This window comes from Stegodyphus dumicola, chromosome 1 (assembly GCF_044657685.1).
Source record: "Stegodyphus dumicola isolate Sdum_Otavi_A_Nest chromosome 1, ASM4465768v1".
NCBI classification, from domain to species: Eukaryota; Metazoa; Arthropoda; class Arachnida; order Araneae; family Eresidae; genus Stegodyphus; species Stegodyphus dumicola.
Genome location: NC_140768.1, coordinates 53,518,000 through 53,542,981, shown reverse-complemented (window position 1 = coordinate 53,542,981; position 24,982 = coordinate 53,518,000). Strand labels below are relative to the sequence as shown.

General features: G+C 31.9%; 1 protein-coding gene across 2 annotated transcripts in view; it reads left to right on the top strand.

The window, feature by feature from the left end:
* LOC118204253 (uncharacterized) overlaps positions 1-24,982 on the top strand; it is a 264,242-nt gene that overhangs the window by 66,628 nt on the left and 172,632 nt on the right. Inside the window, exon 1 of one of the 2 annotated variants that reach the window (XM_085814546.1) lies at positions 23,672-23,704. The exons of the other annotated variant lie outside the window; for it this stretch is intronic. The gene's annotated coding sequence lies outside the window, so the exon portion shown is untranslated. Of the gene's footprint in view, positions 1-23,671; positions 23,705-24,982 lie in introns of those variants that run through there. 2 annotated transcript variants of the gene reach the window in all.

Genomic DNA, 24,982 nt, shown 5'->3' with positions numbered 1-24,982 from the left:
AGACTAAAACACGAATATTCCCGTTTGACACCACACACGGTGGAGAGCCAGGGTAAAGTTAAATTAATGCTTGAAAAGTTGAATGAATGTGAAGTAAGCAATAACTAAGAAAAATGAATCGTTTAAAAACAAAAATTTATTGTGTCAAGAAAGTGTAAATTATAATGTATGTAGAAAGATACTGATACTTATTCCTTCCAGATGCTGGAAGGAAAGACCAAGATTGATTGATGAAGTCCAGGAAAAGTTGCTGTAAGAAGAGAGCTTTGTAACGTTCAACAGAATTTTAGTATACAAATGGTTACATAAGATTTTTTTGTGTAAACGAGGTTCTCGCCAGTTAGTTCAGAATTAGAGAAACTTACAACAGGTCGTTTGTAGGACCTGCTTCCAAGTTTTCCAAATTCTGGCAGCGGCAAATGTAGGGTTTATATTTATTTTAACTAACATTTATTTTAAGTTTAAACTATCTTTCCTGTCAAGCCTTACTTTCCCCTGGAACTGCCAATGCCAGAATATGTAAATTTTAGTAGAACGCGCAAGGATTCAAATTATCAGCGGAAGTAGTATGATTTAAATAGAGAGGAAACAAGTTCGGTGGGTGATATTCTTACTGCACGAGCGCGGAGGTAGTTAGCGAGAATTGAAGAACCCCGCGTTTCGGCCTATGTGCTTGGCGGGAAGTAGTGGTAATCGTTCCAGTGAGCTTCAAGTCTGCTGAATTAGCAGCGGTATTGTAAAACGCGGTGAGTCAGTTATTTTAGAGAGCCTCGTAGTTAGAATCTTGTCTTTAGTTTCTTTTCAGGTTATTATTTTTATTTGACTGCCGAGTTGGCACCGTCTGTAAGCGTCAAGAGGACGCAGTTGTAATTTATTACGTTGAATAAAAAGGGACTTAAACCCTTTACAAGACTCTGTGTTTTATACAGCTTTCACAGTCACCTCTTGGTTGCGTGCAAGTTGGAGGCGCGCAACGTTATAAAACTAAGCATAAAAAATGATATTGTAAACAATCCAGATGAATTAAAAGAATTAATAAGATAAATTTATTCTAAAAAATGCTGAGGTTTCATAGAATTATATATTTATTTCCTAACATTAAAATATATATTGGAACTAATGTACTGAAGCTAGTTTACACTTGTTTAAACTAATGCATTGAGCGGCAAAGTATAAACTTGCATTGAAAGCATCGTGCTGCTGATTTCAGTAATTTTGCACTATCTCCCTTTATTTTAAACTATAGCTATTATTGGTCTTAGTTCGCCAATAACAGACTTCTTAAAGTTCTTTAATTAAGTATGGACTGCAACCCAATATCCTCAAGTTCGTTGTAACAGACTTATCAAGTAAAAGCTCTTTAAAATAACTTCAAAAGACTAAATAAAGATGTCTAAAAATTTTTAAATATATCCATCTATCAGTACTACTTTGCTTGCCCAGTATATTGGTTACGGAAGCCTACTGTGGTACTGAAGGGCTCGGGTTCCAAATCTGGAAAAGGGATGGATGTTTGTAAATGTATAGTGTCTTTGCGGCATGGGGGCACTCTATATATGCGGCAAGTCGAAAGTCCTCTACTGTGGTTTGGTGGCAGGGGAGAGGGTTGCGAGAAAAATGAAAGCAGTCCGCGGGGTGAGAATGGAAGAAATTTCTTACACTCACGTGGAAGTTAAAATTTTGGAAAACGACTGTGAAATATGTATTAATATGGTCGCTATGTCCAAAGAAATCCCCAGCATATAGAGTTTTTATAAATTTGGAATTAAAACGAGTAACCATATATCTACAATTTTGCTGTAAACCAATTGATATATACGTTATAAAGGTTAGTAGTTATAAATGCCACTGGAAAAGAGTTATTTAAGGAGGAGAAGTTAAGACTAAAATTTATAATATATATTATGCTATTCTTTCGAAAGGCTAATTTAATTTGACTTGAATTATAATTTTCCCGATCTTTTTCCTTTTCCAAATTCCATACTTTAATTAAAGTTCATGCTTGAGCCCATAGATAGATAAAAACTCTTGCAGAAAAAATGTTATAATATTTGTATTCTGTAATTTATGCTATAAAAGGGAAATTAAATTACATTGCATGAATTTTCAACAATCTAATTGTTTCGAAACCTACAAAAACAGCATAGAATATAAACTTACAAAAGCAAAAAAGGGTGTAAAAACACTTAAATTTTGCTTTTGTAAGTTTACATCCTATATTCCTCATACATCTCTCAGGTAAAGTGCGAGCAAGGGAGTGTTAAATTTGGTGACTGGAGTGGTGTTAATGGAACATAAGATATGTTGCATAAAATTCAGAATTGAACTGTTCTTGTTAGTTTATTTACTTCCTTGTTATTTTTCAAGCAAGAAAAAAAAAAAAAAAAAAAAAAAAAAAAAAAAACATCTTGGAAATCGTATTTTTTAATAAGGCCATATCTTTTTGGAGGATCTACTTGAAGTCAGTTTTTTTAAAAAGAAGTAAATCTGTAAGTAAACTGCATTTGAAAAGTGCTTGCGTCTAATCAAAACACATAATCCCCAAACTGAGTTTGTTATTAAAACATTTTTTACAGACTGAGAGCTTATTTTCTTAATTTTATCCTAATACTCTTAGAAAGAAATGAAACTGCTTATCCTGGATATCTGTCTTTGTCAGAACAAAGCGAGTAGACTACAAAAAGTTACGTAGATTGTTACAGCTCAATAAAATCTTAGTGTTTATTACGGGGATTTCAAATCTAAAAATATTTGCTAAAGAACTTCTTCCTGAAATATATTTTTGTTCATATATTTGTTCGGTCAACAATAAATTGTAAGGTATTTTCTCCGTCCTTTCTGCACGCCTTCGCAGTGGTACTGGAAGCCCGCTCGATGTGTATGCGGGAGGTCCGGCGTTCGAACCCCGGAGAAAACACTGCATATTTTTCACGTGTCCTGCATCGAAAAAAAAAAAAAAAAAAAAAAAAAACCCTAAGAATCTACTAACTCTTCGACATATATTATTATTCTGTCACTGATATGTTAACGACATTACATATTTAGAAATACTTTGTTAATAAAATAGTTCTAGTATACTGATCAGTGATAAAGTATACTTAAGGAAAAAAAGAGAGAGAGAAATAAAGTAAAAGATGTATAGAGATCTATAGAGTAAAAGATCTATAGACACTCCCCCCCCCCAAAAAAAAGGTATAGTTTTATATCTCTCGTTCTGCTGGGCCGATTGACGAAATTCAACTTGAGACTCAACTTGAAAGCACGACTTAGTATATGTATTAGATTTATACATAGCATTGCCCTAATATAGGTATTTTGACACAAAATCGCACTTTTTCTGAAATGACATGCCATCGTTTTCCATATTTCGATTCTACCACTCAAATTATGCCAAACTGCTAAGTTTTTTAAAATTCGCACGAGTAGTTTTTTAAAAAATTAACTCTCAAACTTTTAGCTCCTCAATGTTAAATGAATTTGGTATATACTTGTTAATATCTCTCTTTTTATTAAACTTATTTGATTCTTCTTTTCACACTTCGAAATTTAGGTTCATTCCAAATAAAATTCGCCCATTTTTTATGATTTATTTTTAGTCCAAAGGGATTTGAGTCCCGAAGGACTATTACTTTCGTTTTGGCATTTTGCGTCGGACTCCAATAAATGTCGGTTCACTTTTCAAACTGTTGCCACAAAATGTTATATTTGAAGAAATTGCATTACATTTGAAGAAATTAAATAATGAAAAATCTGCATAATGTATGTATATTTCTCGCATTGTGATAAAACAACGGTATCTAGAGCCATCCAATTTTGAATGACGTAATTCTACTGCGAATATGGGCATCTGAAATCCCAAATTTGAAATTTGGAATTTGTTTTATTATCGATTTCATATTTTGTAAAACTTTAACGAATTTTTGAGAAACAAACTCAACGATTTAAAAGCGAGCAATGGCAACACTCTATGGGATAAAAAAACCTTTTTATCTCCAGCGCGTCGAACTGTGTATCGGAAATTCTAAAGATATGCTCATTTTAAAATTATTTTGCGACACTGCTATTGAACTAAATTTTATGGTTTAAGTGCAAAGAGCATGATATTTAATAAATAAAGGTAACACACAAAACGTTAAAAATCCCTTTGGACGTAATTTAAAATTTGAAACATTTCAGATTTTTTTTTTTTTTTTTTTTTTTTTTTAATTTGTATTTTTAAATAATTTGTATAAACTTTTCGAAAAAAATTTGCATTATAACCTATGAAATTTTTAACATCATCTTAAATTAGAGGCACACCTGCAAAAAATCAGTTTTTTTATTCAAAATTTTCTAAGGTATACATGAATTTACATATTGGCGCGTTTTGAAATTTGATATATTTGTTATAAGCGATAATAACGCCAAATGTGGTTTACGCACTTTGTTAAAATTATCTAAAAGTAATGTGCGATGACTTTTTTCCTGCTCGTGTACAATAAAGAAATGGAAAAGAAAATAGCTTACTATAAATTAAGAAGTTCGCCAAGTGAATTATTCTTGGCGCAACTCAAAAAAAGGCGCCAAGATAAATTTTTGAATTGGCATGTCTTTTCAGAAAAGTCCGATTTTTGTGTTAACAATGCTATATATAAATAAAATACATGTCCTAAGTCACGTTTTCGAGACATGGAAAACTGAATTTGAATTTCATCAATCGACCCAGTATAACGTTGAGATATAGAACTGTTCCATATTTTTTTTCTGCAGTGTATCTTTTTTACTATCGAAAGCTTATCATTAGATTTTAGAGAAACAATTTTTCCATTCTAAAATCATTTTGAATATGTTTAGTTTGTTAGCCGTAAGTCTAGTGTGCCTGACAGCTTTATTCCATTTCAAATGATTATATACTTTATGTAACAAAAAGTGGAACATTACTGTTCCAAAAGAATGCTGAAGCTTTAATCCCTCCTACTTAATGACAGATCAAGAGTGTTATATAGTTATTATTTTACTTAGTTATGTGTAACCTAATGAGTTTAAATATGATCTACATATGAAAGTTATAATTCAATTAAGTCTTCTTCAACAACATAAGTTTAGTGTAAAATGTAATCAATCAAAGAACATTATTTTACAATCTAAAATAATCATAAAATTTTTCTCATAATTTCAAGACCTATTGAGGAAAGCTTCGAAATCGTGTTTTATCCCTTAGTAATAATGCAACATTTGTAATTTAAACGCACACCGAAAGTTTTGCTGATATTAGTAGTTCGATAAAACGTTAGCATTCGCTAATGACTTGAGATATTTGAGGCTCCATTTGTTTTTTGTCAGCACAACTTTCTAGCTTTTGCATTTAGCATTTTAAAGATAAAAAAAATAGCTGCAGACATCTCAGACCTTCTTATGTTCTTTGAAAACTTCTAGTATTAATGGTTGTACTGTTTTATTAGCACTGGTTTCACTCTGGTTTAAGATTAATGGTTAGAATTAGCACTGGTTTCACTCTGAGTGTTTCGGATATTTTAGGAAAAATAACAGAATTTTATTTTAATAAATTGAAATGCATGGCATTAAGCTGCCAAATTTTGCTGAAAGCATTTTTTATTAAGTGCTTGGTACAATCATCATCAATTTGCTTGAGATACTTAATTCTTAGTATTTTATCTTTAGAAGAAAGACAAAAAGTTTCAACCTGATTCTCCTGGATGTAATTTAACGAGGTTACTAATGTTTTATTTACTTACTTTTAATTAAAAGTTTATTTATTATCCCAAAGGGGCAATAGCCCAGAACGGCTATTTGTCTCAAAACTGCATTTTGCGGCGCTTCACTTTAAACGGCAAATCACTTTTTAAATTGTTGCCACTAAATATTATCGACCCGTATTATATTTAAAGAAATTAAATGATAAAGAATTTGTATGAATGTATGTATGTTTCTTGCACTGTGAAAAAACGCAGGTACTTATAGCCATAAAATTTTGAATAACGTAATCCTCCACTCGAACATGGGCACTTGGAAGCCCAAATTTAGAATTTGTTTTATTATCTATTTCATATTTTGTAAAACTTTAAAGACTTTCTGATTAACACACTCAACGATTTCAAAGCGAGCAATGGCAAACCTCAGTTTAAATACTGGCTAATTAATTTGCATTTTGGTGAGGAATACGTAAGGAAGAAGTTATACTAAAGACAGAAATCCTGATAACTTGTTGATTCAAAATAATGACCTTACAAATAACCATTTAATACATTTTGTTATGTAGGTAATCAAAAGAGATTCAATTTATTTTTCTGTTATTTAATTAAATTTAGAAGAAATTTAAAACTAAGCACCATCATGCATCTTACTCTTTACTTGTAGTATTGCAGATTTTCTTATACGCTTTCCTGAGGTAACACTTTTTCATTAATTCTTTTTGAGGGCGAAAAACACGTTTCTACCAATTGCAAGTGTCGTAGCTGAATATCAGCTTTTTATCACTTGAACATCAACAAAATTCAAACAACCTTGCAATAGAAAATTATCAAATTTGTTTTTATTATATTTGGGACTTTCACTGGCTCTCCACAATGGACTGAATATCCATTTGACTTTTGTTATTTCTTTGAAACATTTTGCTTGAAAGCTTTCCTGAAACAGAATAAAAAAGAACTTCGGTAGTGAAAAGAAGGGAGGAAAAGGAAAATGTGCTTTCAATCGTGCAAAACGCTTAAGAGGTATAATTTAAAGTTGAACCATAAAAAGCTTTTAAAAAAGTAAAAAAAGGCAAGGTTTTTAATATTTTTCCGAATTTAACTTGTACGAAAAAATAAAAACCTCCTCCAGAATTATAAAATTTGAATATAGGTTAAAAAGTTATGTAACTACTGTTATTTTGAATACTCTGCAAACGTCATGGCGTTAATGGCAAAAATTACACAGAAGTCCAAAATTAAAATGTATTTTTGTTATTTTATTATGAAAAGTAAGTAAAATATAATTATATGATAATAATAAATAATTTTCGTTCAGTGGGAAGAAATGTACGTTTATAACATTCAGCTAAAGAGAAATTTGCATATCGTACTGTTTTATGTTGTCCGACGTGCAAATATAATGCAAAGTTATGCAAATCATCATGCATCCTGGCTGATATCTACATGCATTATTATGAATCAAAATTATTTGCGACTTTAAACATTCCCGGTATGGTTCCGCTACGTAGATGATACTTTTACCCTGTTTGAAAATAATAAAAATGATTTAAATAAAGTTCTTTTAACAATGAATGCCATCGATCCTGCTATACAGTTCACTTTTGAACTTGAGACATGCAATTCTCTTCCGTTCCTCGACATTCTGGTCACACGTAACACATCCAACTTCAGTGCTACTGTTTACCGTAAACCTTTATCGGTTTCTCTTCCACCACACTTCAAATCATGTCATCCGACTAAACAAAAGTTAGCTTCATTTTATTCCTATGTTTTCCGTGCACTTCAGGTTTGCTCTTCCAAACTGTCTCTCTATGAAGAAATAAATTATTTAAAAGCGGTAGCTATTGTCAGGGGCTTTTCACCCAACATTATTAATCAAGCAGTTAAAAAAATTCTCATCTCAACATACCAAAAGGCACACTCTTGTTTTAGGAGGTTATAAGAATTCTGTTGTTTTCATTCCCTTCTTTCCATCAATTAGCTATAAAATTGCACGTATTTTACAGAAATGTAACTTTCGGATCGTTTATTCTCCAATCAATAAAATTCCAACTCCCATACTCAAAGGACCCCATTCCGGGTATGAAATCCTGGGGTATTTACAGAATTCCTTGCCATTGTGGTTTAATTTACGTTGGTGAAACTATAAGACATCCTTAAAATCTCGCGTTAAGGAACATGAGGCTTCGTCGTGGAGAAAATAACGCAAGGCGAAAACGTCGCGGTACAAAACATCGGGGGAAAAGAAAGCCTCCTTTTAACCAACAAACGGTCATCACTGGCACCCAGACAGAAACGGTTGTAATCTGAAATCGCAACAAATCTCCAATCGGCCCTTCAGTGAGCTCTAGCCTGACACCACGGAAGTCGCATATGGCGGTGATTTGGAGTTAGTGGTATGGACGCTACAGAGCGCTTGGCTCGACGTTGTCCCTTAAATAATTAATTTGTTACAGTTCACTGTGAATTCTATTGCCAACAAAAGCTCTAATGGCTCTTGCAGATGCAGTGCGATGCGCCACATACGTGCGGCGGTCTTCCCTTTGGATATCCGTCGAAATCATCGCGGCAAAAACAACACGGACGAAAACGTCACGAAGAAAACAACGCAAGACGAAAACGTCGTAGTACAAAACATCATGGGAGAAAAGAAAACAAAGAGAGACCATCGCAATTTTAAAATATCCTGGTACAAAATATCGTGGTCGAAAATAAAGCGGTTCAAAAACTTCGGAGTTTAAAAATATCGTCGAAAATATCTTGGTAAAAAATAAAGCACCTACAAATCATCGCATGAAGATAACATCGCATACATGCGTTTTTCAAATCCCATACTGACATATCATGTAACTGACTTTCGCCATAGCTAATAAGTGGACATCCAAAAATTGATTGCACGCTATAGATGAAAATGTTAACTACACTTTAAGAATACACTGAAACAAAACAAAATATAATTTTCACTAAAACAATATCAGATTAACAAAGCGAAAGAAAATAATTTTATAATTCACTAAGCAATTTTTATAGAGCTTAAAATGTTATGCTTTATGTTTCGAAATGCAGTTATTTATCTTCCTTTTTCTAAGCATTTTTACATTGTATTCTTCATAAAAAATTACTAGTAAAACTTTATAAAAAAAGTTAATTTATCGTTGACCTTTGTTAATTAACTATGTAAATTAAAAATTCGATTAATTTCTATAAGTTGCATTAATTTTCTACTTATTTTAATTGTTTAAATGGATAAGTTTCTTTTTTATTTTTTCAGTAAAAATTTATTAGTTCATTTAAAAATATGAAACATAGAATTAAAAGAATCCATCTTTCCTCCTTGTGCTTCCAAATCATTATGCGAGCATGCATTTACAAATTTTAAAACTTGAAAAACGCATGTGTGTGATGTTATGGACATGGGATGATTTGTACAGTGTCTCACAAAAGTGATGAGACACTTGTGCTTTACGAAAGGAAACTGTAGTAAAATAAATTTAAAAAAACATGTAAAAATTTTTTGTGGGTGTGTTTCATACTTAAATTTAGTAACAATTATTGCATAACATACATTTTCTCAAAATATTAAAATAGTAAGTTAATAAAAATACAATTGTTTAGAACGGAGCAAAAAATGGCTCATATAAGTGATGGGACACTTACTTTTCCATCAAATATTTATCCAAAAATTTTACTTCTTAAAATGTTTTAATATTTTGTTGGATTGCCTTTTACTTTTAAAACGTGATTTAATCTTCTTGGGATGGATTCGACTAATTTTTTTGTGATTTCTGGAGTGATTTTACCCCATTCTTCTTGAAGCAATGATTTTAATTGTTGTTTTGAAGAAATGGTGTGTTTGCGAATTCTTGATTCCAATTCTTGCCAAATATTCTCTATGGGATTTAAGTCTGGAGATTGTGGTGGTGTTTTTATTATTTCAGGACAGTTATACAGCAGCCAGAGTCTAACGTTCAAAGCAGTGTGCTTGGGGTCATTGTTCTGGTAGAATTTAAAATCGTTCTGAAGGGTCAATTTTCGTGCTGAAGATTTCAAATTTTGATTTAAAATGTCAATATACTTGTACTGATCCATTATACTGTCAATAAAAACAAGATTACCAACTCCAGCGGACGACATACACCCCCATACCATAACTCCTCTTCCACCATGTTTTACAGTTGGCACCAAGTTCTGTTTGCGAAATTCTTCCCTGGGTTTTCTCCACACCAAGATTCTACCGTCAGAACCAAATACATTAAATTTACTCTCATCAGCAAATACAACTTCATTCCATTAATCAGAATTCTTATTTATGTTGGATTTTGCGAAAGCCACTTTGAGTTTTCTATTCTAGTCACTCACGAAGAATTTTTTCCTGGCTGCTCTACCGTGATATCCAGCAGATCGAATTACTCTTCCAATAGTCTCAGGATTAACAATTACTCCATATAACGCTTGTAAATCAGCAGCAACTTTAGGAGCACTCATTCTTGGACTTTTTTTAATATTTCGAACGGTAATTCGCTTTATTCCATTGGATAGCTTTGATGGTCGGCCACGTCTTCTTTTATCCTGAATCATATGATTCGTTTTATATCGTTTAATGATATTGAAAACTGTTGAAAGACTCAAGTTAACTGTTTCAGCAGTTTCTCTAATAGATTTTCCACGTTCAATATGCAAATTAATAACTAGTTTTCGAATTTCAGGCAAAGTTTCTTTTCGTTTAGCATTCATGGCTGCACAGTGCTAAAAAACACAAAAATTCCAAAACAAACTGGAGAGAAAGACTGCAGACGATTTTATAAATTATTGCTAATTGCTTTTGAGTAAAAATAAAAACCCCAAAAAATATTTTTATTGTAGTACGTAGTAGTATCTAATGGTGTCCCATCACTTATGTGAGCCATTTTTTGCTCCGTTCTAAACAATTGTATTTTTATTAAATTATTATTTTAATATTTTGAGAAAATGCATGTTATGTAATAATTGTTACTAAATTTAAGTATGAAACACACCCACAAAAAATTTTTACATGTTTTTTTAATTTATTTTATTAAAGTTTCCTTTCGTAAAGCACAAGTGTCCCATCACTTTTGTGAGACACTGTAGGTACTTTAATTTTACTACGATATTTTCGAAGACGATGTTTTTAAGAACAATTTCTGCTTTCAAAATTTTATTATAAATTTAGATTACTGAATTATCATTATTTTATTCCCCCCTTTTGATTTTATTGTATTTTTCTTTTACGTATTAATCCAACTTTGTCCTTTAGGACTATTGTTTTCCTTTTTGCGATTTTGCGTCGATACACTACAAACGGCGAATCACTTTTCATACTGTTGCCACAAAGTGTTATCGCCCTGTGTTATCTTTAAAGAAATTAAATAAGGAAAAATCTGCATAAATGTAAGTATATTTCTCGCATTGTAGTAAAACAACGGTACATAGAGCCATCGAATTTGAATGACGTAATCCTCCTACGAATATGGCATGTGGAAGACCAAATTTGAAATTAGGAATTTGTTTTATTATCGATTTCATATTTTGTAAAACTTTAACGAATTTTTGATTAGCAAACTAAAGGATTTCAAAGCGAGCAATGGCAACGTTGTGCAGGAAAAATTTTTTTATTTCCAGCGCGTGAATCTGTGTATCCGACGTTCTAAAGATATGCTCATTTTAAAACTATTTTGCGATATTGCTGTTGAAGTGAATTTTATGGAACGTGATATTTAATAAATAAATGTAACACACAAAATGTTACAAAAACGCCCCTTTGGACGTAATTTAAAATCTGAAATGTTTCAGATTTTAAATTGTTTCAGATTTAATCAATTTTAAATTGTTCAGAATTAATTGTTTCAGATTTTATTTTTTTAAAATTTTTATTTTCTTTCTTTCTGTATTATTTTTAATAGTTTTTACCCATTTGCAGCGTAGCGCTGCTGTACATTTATTTTGTTAGTGGTATAAGCTTCTTGTGTAACCCGAGGAACTATTTAGAGTTCACAAAAAAAAAAAAAAAAAAAAAAAAAAAAAAAAAGGGAAAAACGGATATTTATATTATTTTTTCCAAGAAATAAAACTTTAGCCTCAAGAATAAAAGTTCATCATAAAAACTACTCGACATGCATAAATAAGCTAATATAAAGTAGCTGACTGTAGGTTTCTTGCATATTGTAAGACTGGAGTTCTTATGCGAGAATGAATTGATATCATGTTGCCGTATTATTTAATCCATCTTCAAGAAATGGAGCATTTATTATGATTAAGGAATGACTTAGACAGTAAAGAAAAACAAAGAATAATGTGCTTTTCCATAATGCTTTTGGCTTTTATTGTTCTGGCGTACAAGCTGAATGAAATTATTGCAACAGCATTTTAGACAGTAAGTACATTTCTGTATTATTTTTTATGTTATTTAAGTCAGCGAAAATAAATTTAAAAACACGTAAATAAATTCATAAAAAGCTTAATTTTATGTTTTCTAGAAAAAACAAACGATTGCGGTAATTGGGGTTTTGTATACCTGGACTTGATGTAACTGGATTCTGCTGCACGACTGTATTTCAAAACTAAATTCTAAGAATAGGAATGTTGAGGAATGACCTGTAACAATTTTTTAAAACTTTTTTCTTACAGCGAGCTCTCTCTAGGACGACTAATCACGATTCTAGATGATTTTAGTCTTAAAGAGTGGGTGGTTAATATCGACGCTTATTTACGTTCTCAGAAATACAGGTTGCCTTCGGAAATGGACATCTTAAAGATGTGGTCATGACGAAAGGATTCACTCTATATTAGCAGAAGATCATGCTTGAGGAAGTGTCAGGTTTTTTTACCTTTCCCCCTCAATAACGGATTATAGGAAATCGCTTAATTAAGAGATTTAATTTATAAAAGAATAAAAATAAAAGATGGAAAATGCTCTTTCTTTTCCTCATCATTAACAACTCATTGACACCCATTGTTAGAAGACTGGATCTGCCGCTTGCTACAAATATTTCCTTTTTACTTTTTTTTCTAAAGGATTCCGCAGAACATACCCGCGTAGTCTTCCGCTTGACTGCCGAGTATTTATTGTAGATTTAAGAATGCACTGAAGAGGGTGTTATCGATTTTTTTTTATAAGAAGTAACAACACAACTGAGAGAAGTCATCAGGTCTTTAAGACGCGTTCACTACATTCCAAGGAATAACACTTCCGCAAGTAAAATCTGTTCCTTCTTTTTAAAGCGCCATATATATAATTTTAATGATTATTGGAATGTTTGTTCTAACTTTTTTAGACAATAAGCTATTTGGAATCTAAAAACATATCCCCTTTTTACAAATTTCATGGTATTTAGCCGTAGTTTCCCAGCAAAACTTAAGCAAAATGTAGGGAAATTTAGCAAAACTTAATATTTTGTTAAGAAAAATTACTTTTGGCAACATTACAAGTACTTTCATGCATTATACAAATAACAGAAAATTTTCATAAGTATCTACGATTTTATTACAATTTCTTTTCACGCTTGAGTTTATTGGATGTTCAGATTAGAAAAATAAATGTTGCTTATTATAAATGTATTTTCACAGAAATAATGTACTAAATTTTCTTCGTCTCTATTTCTAGTAATAAATTATCTTGTAACGATTGCTCTGAAACTTACGTTAATTGTATTCCCATGTATTCCTTGCACAGCCTCTAATCACTGTGCTTTTTAAAAATACTTTTCCACCAGTTACTAAAATGCTAGTATTTTTAAACGAAAGAGTTCAGTTACCTCTTAAAAAGTTTCAAAATTAGAAATAACGGATACGTTTGAACTATTTGGTCTCTTTTTTACAAAATTTATTACATGGAACCATTAATTTAGTCAAATTAATCTTATTAATATTAGTGTCGAAGATCCTTTTTTCTCCTTTCTTTTTCTTTTCTTTCTCTATTTTTTTTAACTTTTTGTATTTTTATATGAACGTAATTTCAAGAAATCAATAGACACGCTGAAAAAAATATCCGTATTTCTACTTTTTATGAATGTTGATTCAAATAAAATTGATGCTTGAATGAACCTATATTAATTTTTTATAATCAGCACTTTGTAAAGTACTTTATTTTTTTATAGTTCTTTTCATCACATCAAGATGCTTTAACAGAGAAAAAGTCTCGATTTTATGGTCCACAACTTTTAAGGAAACGGAAATCCAAAACTGAGCACTCGACTAGCTTTAATTAGATAAATTTAGTTATCTTTAACATTAGAAAAATCATTCGAAGTTTTAGTTCAGAACAACCGCATTTTTAATTTTGGCCATTATGTTGAAATTAATTTATCTTGAAAAATAAATTACTTTGACGCTAAAATTTCAATATCTATTTGACAATTTGAAAATTAAGTTAAGAAATCACTAGTAACAAAAAATAAATCAGAAGCGAAGATAATAGTACTAGTACTGTATTAAAATAAATCCAAAATATAGTAAGAAGATTATATGCTATATGAACTAAAATCATTGAACACAACCTTCAGAATCAAAATGCACTTGCTATTGATCCTTAAATTCGCTCAGTTTAGTGTCAAAAGGTATACAAGCAAGCTCTATCATTTCTAGGCAATGTTAGTTCACATTTTTGTTAACTTATCGTGGTAATTTTATAGTATTCTTGAGATGAGTGCTCTGCTTAATAGGGTTTTTATTGTCAACTTAAATTTGACGTTGAGGAAGTGACAACTTTCGATGATGATAATTAGTGAAAGACTTGCCTAACGAACCAAAGTTAAACAAACCTCTGGTGATGCTTACTTTACCAAAGAATCAGCAACGACAGAGTATATGCTTTTTAAGACACTAAAATATACTGACTGCTTATAGTACCAGACCAATGGTGATTACCGGTAAAATATACTGACTACTGCTATAACGAATCAACGGTAACTTAGAATTAAAAAGTACGAAGTAACAAGAAATGTATAATCATGTCTGCCCATAAGGAAGCTGGCAAAACTTTGAAGAAAACTACTTCATGAAACGTAAATAAGCTTCAGTAATATAGGATGTTTGTTTTCAAACTGACATTATCCAAAGACATCTGTAGCTAGATCTGTCCGCTGGAATGCCACGAAATTTGGTAGGGGACTAACGAAGACATGGGAAAGAAGATTCCGTAAAAAAAATTTAGTTCCGAAAACTGCCGTTAGCGGAAAATGTGGCTCTGTTTTAGTCTAATGAACTGCCCCAAAGTGTTACAGAGATGATACTATTTCAGTGCACCATAGCACTTTATTCCATAGCAGCTGTTCCTCTGAAAGGGCAAAACTTCTTTCAATATGAACACATTCTCGTGGATCACACATTACATACTATACATAATATTTGTCAATAGCCGAACTTAGCATGTCACAACAGTATATCTGTACTTCAGTGTATCATGAGAGAAAATATTTCCGATTTAATGATTATAGAATATTATATCAAAAAATTTAATTTAATAAACTGGTAAACGTTAGAAGAAAAATTAGTTTTTTTGTATTATATAAGAAGGAAATATATATGTTACTCAATTAAAAATATTATTTTTTTAGTATAAAAGTTAAGATACTTTTTATAAACAATTAGTCCTAATTAATGCTGTTTAACTGGAACTGGATCTGATTATTTGTTTATAATAGTGTTTCCGAAGCTTTTCAGTTTTATAATTTACTATATGTTTCTAAGGCGGGAAAAAGAAATTGCTAAATGAAAATAATATAATTATAAGATTTTGATAAACAGAGAGCTTTAATCAATAAAATCATCTGAGAATGATAATTTAATTCGCAATTATAGTTAGATACTATATGTTACTAATATTCCAAAAAAGTGTTATTATTAAACTCTTTAGTAATACATAAAAGAAAAAGAATTCAAAACTTTTCGCGTTCTATATAATGTGTCTCTATTCTGGTACCATGTGCATCCATATACACATTTGGGTAACTGCTGGCTTACAGTAAAGAACTTATGAGAGTTCTTTCTGTAACTCCATTCTAATTTTTTTCCTGATATATTGATACTGAACGAAACCTAAAAAATAGCTTTCTTTTACACTATATCTCCCCTTACGGCCTTTAACTCACAAGTTTACTTTTCCCTTCGCTATTAACGCCATTTTCCCCACCTTGACCGCATTTGCGACGATACCGTTATGCCATGTTACCAATTCATGAAGTCGGCAGTAGCAGAACTCAAGACGATCTATACAAGGGTTTTGCTTTAATCATTTGACTCTTTGGTAGAATAGAATATTGTAAGGAAAATAGATGAAGTGCATATGTGCACATTTAAAAAACAAACTCTAGGAAAAGAGATGAAGTGCATATGTGCGCATTTAACAAACTCTAGGAAAAGAGATGAAGTGCATATGTAAGCATTTACAAACTATAACTCCAGCTTTCTATGTCTGATCCGATTATCGGGTCTTTTATCTGATGTATTCCGGTTCTTGCAAATAAATGTCACAAGGATTCATAATGTTAGATATTTCTTTACAGCTAGTCTCGTGAAGGTCAGAATCGAAAGTAAGAAATGCGTTTACAATGTAATTGTGAAACCAGTGCATAATACAATATATACTTACATAGTATTTATACTGCTAGCATCTTATAATGCATATTTACTTTTAAATTAAACTTTACTACTTATATACATTACAGCATATCCCATTTTAAGTAGTGTTCTATATTATCTACGGTTTCATATAACCGTCGTAGTCTTCGAATTTATTACTCTCGGATACTGTGGTACAATTCATTTTGAATTAAGTTAAATGATATGTGAAATCACATTTTAAGAGTTTTCGATAAAAGTCTATTTGGAAACATCTGACATTGCTGTATTTCCTTGATGTCACGATGTATAAGCACCCTAATATCCTCCAGTGATTTACTTCATTTTTTTTTCTCATTCAACTACTAGGCGCCGTGCATTGTCTCGAAACTAGTAAAAAAGTAAGATGGCTGATTTGGTAGATTTAAGAATTGCTTTGTAGTCGATGTCGTGTATCAAAAATAAATTGAAAGAACTAGCGATTGTATCGCGAGGGAGTAACAATGCATGCTCGCCTTGGGGTATGGTCTAACCCTTGATACGCCTTCAGCTCGATTACCTCGTGAGTTCTGCTGCGGTGCTAATTGATGCATCGTCGTTTCTGGTCTGCTGCACTGACTTACTGGAATGCATGACTACTAACAGTTTCAGAATGAAGAATGCACTTTTTTTATTTGACTGATGAAACTTGCAGAAATAAAATCAAAAAGGCAGGTTTATTCATTAGAACGTGTTCCCTTCTTTTATTGCACATTTGCAACTAAAAAGCATAAAGTTGCTTTATCAAAACTGTATTTTGCATCATTTCTTCATTTTTTTTTTTTTTTTTTTTTTTTTGTTTTTTGTTTTCCTGTAGAGAATGAAAAATAGTAGCAAAGCTTTTTATTATACAATCTTTATATCCTAATTTCTGCCTTTTTTAAGCTCTAAAATAAGGAAATCGTTATACGAGGGGAAGGGGAATTTTTAATGCGCGTGCAGCCAATTATTCACATAATGTTTAGCATTATGTGCAATGTTGCAAGGTTCAGGATTATGTGCAAGGTTATGTTCTACTGCAAAGTTAAAATGAATTAAAAAAAATAAGTACAATATGCGGCCATAATATTAAACTGGTGGGCTGGATATAATCTCAAGCAGCCAATTGATCATCACTGAAATAGACTATAAATGCCTTTTAGGTTTTCAAGACGAACGATCAAGACATGATTATTTTTCTCAGATCCCAGTGCAAGAGATAAAACAGATTCATTTAAGGGGACTCATACAACTTAAAACCCATAAGATCTTCGAATATGTGACTGTTGCAAGAATTGTGATAACTTACTTATGTTAAAAGCAATTACTTCCAACCTTTTACAACTGACTACATAATATAGCTGCTTTCTGAAATAGTAATCAGAAAGTTTGTGTTGCCAGAAGTATTTTTAATTTGGAAACTACTGTGAACCAAAAATTCTAAGAATTTCATGTTAAATTTTTATTTTATTTTTGGAGTTGAGTTTATAAAATATATTTTATTAAAAAAATCTGTAATAATTTCGTCCATAAAATTTTTTAGATTTTAGGTTCAGTTAGAAAATAGTCCCCATATAAAGAATTGCATCAAATTTAAAGTATGTGCCATCAGCCATTTTTAAAATATCATACGCGCAAAGTGGAAACATGACGAAAAATTTTGTCACAGAGCGGATTATATTACAAAAATATTTGTGGCAACACAAACTTTCCAGTTACTAGTTTCCAAAGCAACTATATTATGTAGTTAGCTGTAAAAAGTTGGAAGTAATTGTTTTTAAAATAAATAAAATATTCCAATTCTTGCAACAGTCACATATTTGAAGATCATAAGGGGTTTAAGGTGTATGAACCCCCTTAATTCTTAGCTGATTATGTAACACTGGAGCAAGTTTTTTTTAAGATACAAAGGCAGATTATATGTAAAAATTTGAATACAGATACTGCTGTCATCGAAATTTTTTTATTAAAATTTGTGTTTTGCATAAGATATAACATTAAAAATTACTAATTACACTACTATAATTTTAACAAATTTGGTTGCAATAGGAATATATGACGTTCTTCCGTCATTCGCAGAATAATTTTTAAAATTTCTTTTTAGTTGTACAAATCGAGACTAAGGAAAAAGAGATGTGTAGACGATTGCCATCTTATCTGTTGCTATGGAATTTTATATTTATCATCTAGTTTTTATGCAATGGGAAATAAACAAGTAAGAGGATTCGGGAAAAATATATAACAGGATACGTAACGCATCTCATTTGAAACAACTTCATGAGTTATAATTGTTCCATACCCAATTATAAGCGCTATCGCGGTAGCGCGATCAAGAAGAAGAAAACGATTAAGTTGCCATGGAAATCGCCAGAGATTTTTTATTTTAGATTTTTGATTCTAACAATTTGAGAGAATAGAGTTAAAAGTGGTGAGTGTTTTCAAAAGGAAAGTAAATAAAGTGTTTTTAAAATACAGTCCATTGAAATTTTTATGAAAAGTGTCTTATAAACATCAACAATAATAATGATATGGACATTACTTTGCAAAAATTTTTATCAAAAAGTACACATAATTTTAAATGACTCCTTTTCTTTGTCATGCATGTAAATAAGTTTTAAATGGTTGTGTTTTACACTGATGCCCTCAGAGGAGTGATACAAATTGGTAGTGATTGTTATGTGATTATAGCGAGTTTCTTGTATAGTCGCTGTTACTTGGGAGAGAATCATTTGTTAATTGTACACTCTTGCAAATGCCAATACCTTGATGTGTCCGGGGTCTCTTTCTCTTTCTCTGAGGGTAAAGGTTTTCTCGTTCTATCTGGCCGATGTAAATTCCAGGGTGCTGGGGATAAACTGTGCGTAACACGGAAAAGAAACTATAAAGTGTATGTAATGATTATTTAAATATTAGAAAGGAAGGCGAAATATCAACATGCGAGGATTGTAGAGTCATTAGGTTATTTGGAAGTAGAAAAGATGAAAAAATATGCAACCGCCTTCGCCGGGAATCGAACCACGGACCTCTGGAATATCGGCCCAGCGTGCTGAACCACTACACCACGAAGGACGCTAGGAAAGTGGGAGAATTACCTTATAGGGTCACCTATAAAATAAGTGGGAAACAGATCTAACTAATTTCCTAAAAAGCGATAGAATCTCGAAAGAATCGACTAATGGAATACGATATATCTTTACAATATGTTTAACTAACAGAGCAATTCTTGTGTACGATGGCTAAATGGAACCGACGAGTGGTGTGGAAGAGAAGTCAAATCGTCTTCAAAAGGCAGATTCTTATGCACAAAATGCTGCCAAATCTGCGCAGCTCAAAAGAGAAAGAATGAAGTCGAAATCGCTCTCAACACGAGAGAATGAGGCTTTGAAACAGTTCGTGCCCAGCAATAATCAATCCTAAGGCACTGATTTTTAATGTGAGCGAAGATGTTATGAAGGTCGTTATTACTCTGGTCAATATTATTTGTACTCAGAATTATGAGTAAGAAAGCTGTTCTAGAGATGAAATTCGCAATGAAGGATCAATATGGGAATAACTGTGTATTAGCAGCCGATCCACACTCGTGCAAGATCATGATGAAGAAGAGTTTGAACTGCAGTGGATGCGGAACATTAACAGGGGTGTTTGGATTTGGTTTTATTGGATAACAGTGTAAAGTCTAGTATGCTTTGCAGTCATCCAAATATTGTCCAAACTCATGATAGACGTTAAACGAATTATTGCTAAATCTAAAATTACAACTGAAACTTGAAAAGGGTGCAAAAAACCCTTTATTTCAAACTATAGAAGAACAGAAGGCACACCAGGTGCTTACAAGCTCAGTCAGCATTCATGGCGAGATATCTTAAAACAGCACTAAATTCAAATGTAAAATTAAGCGCAAATAAGTTAGCAGCCAAGGCTTCACAGATCATTTGAACGCGAAGTTGGCTCACAATCTAACCGGCATGGACATTTAGAGTCGCCAGTTATAAGGCTAGGCCAAAGACTGCAAATTATATCTGATCTAGCAACCTAGTCACGTGGCCTCGAGAGCCAGAAGACATTCTTCTTACAATTTAAAAACCTCAGTATAAGTACTCACAAACTAATTTGCTTTGTAGCGGGAAAACGGAAAGGGGGAGTGACAGGAAAGATTTAAAACACAAAATAACAGGTTAATTAGCTACAATGGCACAGTACGCCAGGACTAGTTGGCTAAGAGAAGGAATGTCATCGTGGCGAACTTTCTAAAGAAAGCTGGCTCGTATTCATTTTACACATGGGGAAAACCCCGAAAACGCTCAAACATTGCCAGCCCGTTTGCTAGGAATCGAATTACCAGTGTTCAGCTGCCGCTGATGGGCACGCACTGTCAGGGAGTTTATCAGTGACAGCACTGAAATAACTGTTTCGGTATGAGTATACTAAAAAGGAACTGTTAAAAAGAGCAAACGTATTCCAAATGCGGAGAGTACGGGCATTTTAAGACTGACTGTTTAACAAAGAAAGCCAATTGTATCAACTTCAAGAATACAAATGATAGATCTAAATTAGAATTAAAGGCTAACAACAATTCTAAGGTAAAATCATATAATTTCAACAAAAGAAAGTTGGAAATACTAAAAAAATGAATTATGGGTAAGAACCGCGGAGTCCAACTCAACACCCAGCCTTATAGTAGAGCAACGACTGAATTATGTGTAGACATAGCAAAAGGTAACACTGTAGTATTTATGTTAAAGTTTAAGTAATGAAATGTTAATTTAATTCTTTCTTTTCTACCTCTTTTCGCTACAAAGTTCTTTCATTCCAGAATTTATATAAGCAAGCAGTTTTACTACAAAGTGTAGAATTTTGAGATTAGAAGTGTAAGGTTCTGACTTGCTGCTTTTGTCCTATCTATCAAAGAAGGACTGTCGGCGACGTTAAAACTGTCCTTGCTGGGATTACATTAGACGGAGGCTAGATGTTTGGCAAATGCGTGCATTCGAAATTCTTGTGTTGTGGCGAAGTTAGCTCCAGGCTGGTTGGTAAACTTGCATTTGCATATTTTTAATGTAAACACTCACAAGGGTGAAGTAGAATAAACTTTGTTTTAAGTCTGTTTACTTGATGGTTAGCTATTCTAATGATGGTAATTCACTATTAGCTATTCTAATGATGATCATATGTAATAACTCACTTATGTTGTAACTATATTAGTGAAGTAGTTGGAACCCACATAGATATTACAACCCTACAATTTGAGCTAAACTGTAGTATTATCTTTTATTTGGTCCACACATAGTTCAGTCGTATCCAATAATCTTATCTGTAAAAAGAAAACTCACGGGTTTCCTTATTTGTTATCAAAAATACTCGATAATAATTCGGATCTCTTCCCATGGAAATCTTCAAATCGAAGCATTAGAGCAGTTAACAACATGTTAAAGAAGTTTTGATTTCGGTACCTGCGCTGTTTGTTTATTTTGAGCTGTGTGTTCTGCCCATCTTCAATGCCCCTTGACGGTATTCTTAGTAATGATAAAATAAGTTATCTACCTAAAACTCGCTTCAGTAGATAACTTATTTTATTATTACTAATGCTTTGACAACAATGTTGTCTAATTTTGGGAGCTTTTACTTTCTTTTACCTGTTCTTTCTTTTCGTTTTGTTTTTAGGCTCCATTCGTTTTTTTCTTATGCATTTTAATTGATAATATAATAGTATATTATTAAACCTTATAATTATTTTAACATTTCCTACCTTTAAATTTTATTTCCCAACCAACAACTAATAAAGCAGTTCTTAAAAGTTTAGAGAACTAAATATAGCACATAGCCTAGTGGCTGTTCGTATATTCGGACGTGGCTACCATAGACTTGGCTATTCTAGTTGTCCCTCTCATAAATGTGCATACTCAATCTAAACAAAATTCGCCTATTTGGCTTGTAATAGCAATTTTTTGCTAAGTTTTAATACGCTGTTATGCTCAAGTATAAAAAACACAGTAAAACAAATATAAAATGATTTTGAGTTTTAGATTGCTCATGTGGATTTGATGACAATGCTACTGTACTGCAGAAGGCCCAATATGTGTAAACAAAAGAATTCACTATGCAGCATTGGAATTAATAACAAACAAGATAAGTTGCTGTGGCATTCAATATTATTTATAATTTTATTAGAACAGAAGATATAAATAAAACTCTTTTATGATTGATAAAATAATTTATTCACAGAATTTGAAATTAAATCTCTACATATAAAATATCAAAGATGGATTTGGCAATAAATTTAATAATTTATTATTACGTTTAAAATATTGAAAAATAAAAAAAGTAGGGGTGCTTTAAAACGTGTGGGCTCTTAGATATTGCCTAATCATGCATATCTGTAGCTACGCCACTGCCCTTTATCCACCAAGACATATGGATGAACAACACCGAATTCGCAATAACATACGATCAAATATTTAGGCCTCCCGCTGGATAAAAAGTCAATGTGGATGCCACATCTTACTGAAATATGAGATCGTACTCTTGGATGATCAGCTAAATAATAAACTGAGGAGTATAAAGTTTAGCGTAGATTACTGGAAGGCGATTAGGAGCAGTTAAGTAGTAGGTAATTGATCGCTCTCCTAGTTATTTATAATTATACGTATATACTGAAAAATTGAGAATGAACCTAATTGTTAAAATTACAGTGCTTTACAGTTAAAATTACTGTTGGTGCGAAATGTATTTTAGTGGAATGTGCATATTTTGACAGATTTCTTCTGTTTTATTTTAATGGCTTTAGTGCAAATCTTAAACATATGATTGAAAATACATCAGTTGGAACTTAGTCTAGAGAAAGATTTTGTGGCATTTGTGTTTAAATTAACCAAATGTTGTTTAATTTATAACTTTCCTATTTGCTTTATTTATCGTCGAGGTTCGTTACAAAACTTATGTAAATTGAATGGCAAGCAGTTTTACTGTAAACTTAAAAGAACTTCGCATAGTTGTATGTAAGAGTTTGGCTTGCCGTAGACACTGCATTATTGTAGAAAGTTCGCTCTCTATTGATGACTCCTTCCCTGGTCTTGAACTTAAGTGCAAGGATTGATTTGGAGCGATAAGGTTAAAAAGTTTGAGTGTGTGTCGCGATCTTAAGCGAAGCTTGTAGCTTTTACTACGAAAAATTATAATGTTTGAAATTATAACTATTTTTAAGGAACTTTCTGTTTCAGCCAGATCTAGATTACTGGTAATTTGTGTTGTAAATTTTTTAATTTAACCCTCCCAAGCGATAAAGTAAAATAAATTTATTCTATTTCTTTTTCTGTTTATTTTTTAGAGTTAAGAATTATAATTGGGAGAATTCACCCATAGAATTCATATAACACTTCAAGTTGATTGTAAAAGAGCTAGGTAGTTTGGCTGAACCCAAAGTAGGTGTTACAGTTGTTTTTATTATTGTATCTGAATTACTTTAAAAGTCATACAATTAGACATATGGCCTATTTTAATGTTTTATGTACTGACATATTACTTGATTTTATAATTGTGTTCATCTTTCAGGAGATTTTATTTGATTTTATACTTTCATTCAGTTTTTAAGATTCATTCGTTTGTATATCAGAATTTTTGTATATTTTCATCAAAAAAAACTTTTCAGTTGGTTTTTATCATTTGTGTCCTTACATAATATGGAATGCAATCATCATTTGTTTGGCGCATTACAACCTCTACAGGCTATATGCTATAATTTTTACTATATCATACCAATGGCAATGTATAGCTTATATCAAGATAAAAACCTTTGAATCAAAGTTTAATGTATAAGATTCATTAATGTTTGAGTACAGAATAAAATCTTGTAAGGTATTTCCTCTTGGTTAACCGTGTGTCCTCGTGGCGGAACTGGAAGCTCGATCGGCTGGCAATTAGGAGGTCTGGAGTTCGAATTCCAGCTACAGCTTAGCTTCTTTCTCTTCCTTTGGTGAACCTAATGACTCCAAAACTCGAGTTTCAGTTTACTTGGAATACAAAATATAAATATAAGAAGTAATTTAATTCTCAAAATTAAAGGATAATATAGGAAACAAAACATTAATTTTGATATATTAAAAGAAACATACCATTTTACATGAACTTTAATAAAATGTACAACTTCGTTTACATGCCGCAGAGAGATATGTAGAGATATTATAGAGGATGTATATGGCTGATTACAAGAAATATAGATCTTAGCACCTTATGCAAGTTAGAAGAGTTAGCACGAAATTTTATCAATAAGATTTGATGTGAAATAATGGAAAGAAGTTTATTCCTTTTGGTCTGTTTTCATCAGTCAGACAAAAAGTATTGCATGTTCATGAAAAGACATCGTCATATCTTTCTAAGGAAATTAGACGGATAATTGTTTTTTGTAAGATTATCATTGTTATAAAACAGCAATGTTCGTATATAGTAGTACATATCTTGGATGACATACCGATGACTAATATTTTCTAGGATAAGAAATTACCTTCATACATAGCTTTTTTTCCAAAATGACAGATATGAACTGATGGAAGTTGTAGCCCAGTTTTCGAAGATGTTCCAGGCATACAATCCATATGACCCATATCCATTGAATTTGATGGTCTTCACAATAATCTTATTTACATATCTTGTATCAGAGGCTGCTACGAGGCCAGATATGAGTTGTTTTGCAGCTGTATAAA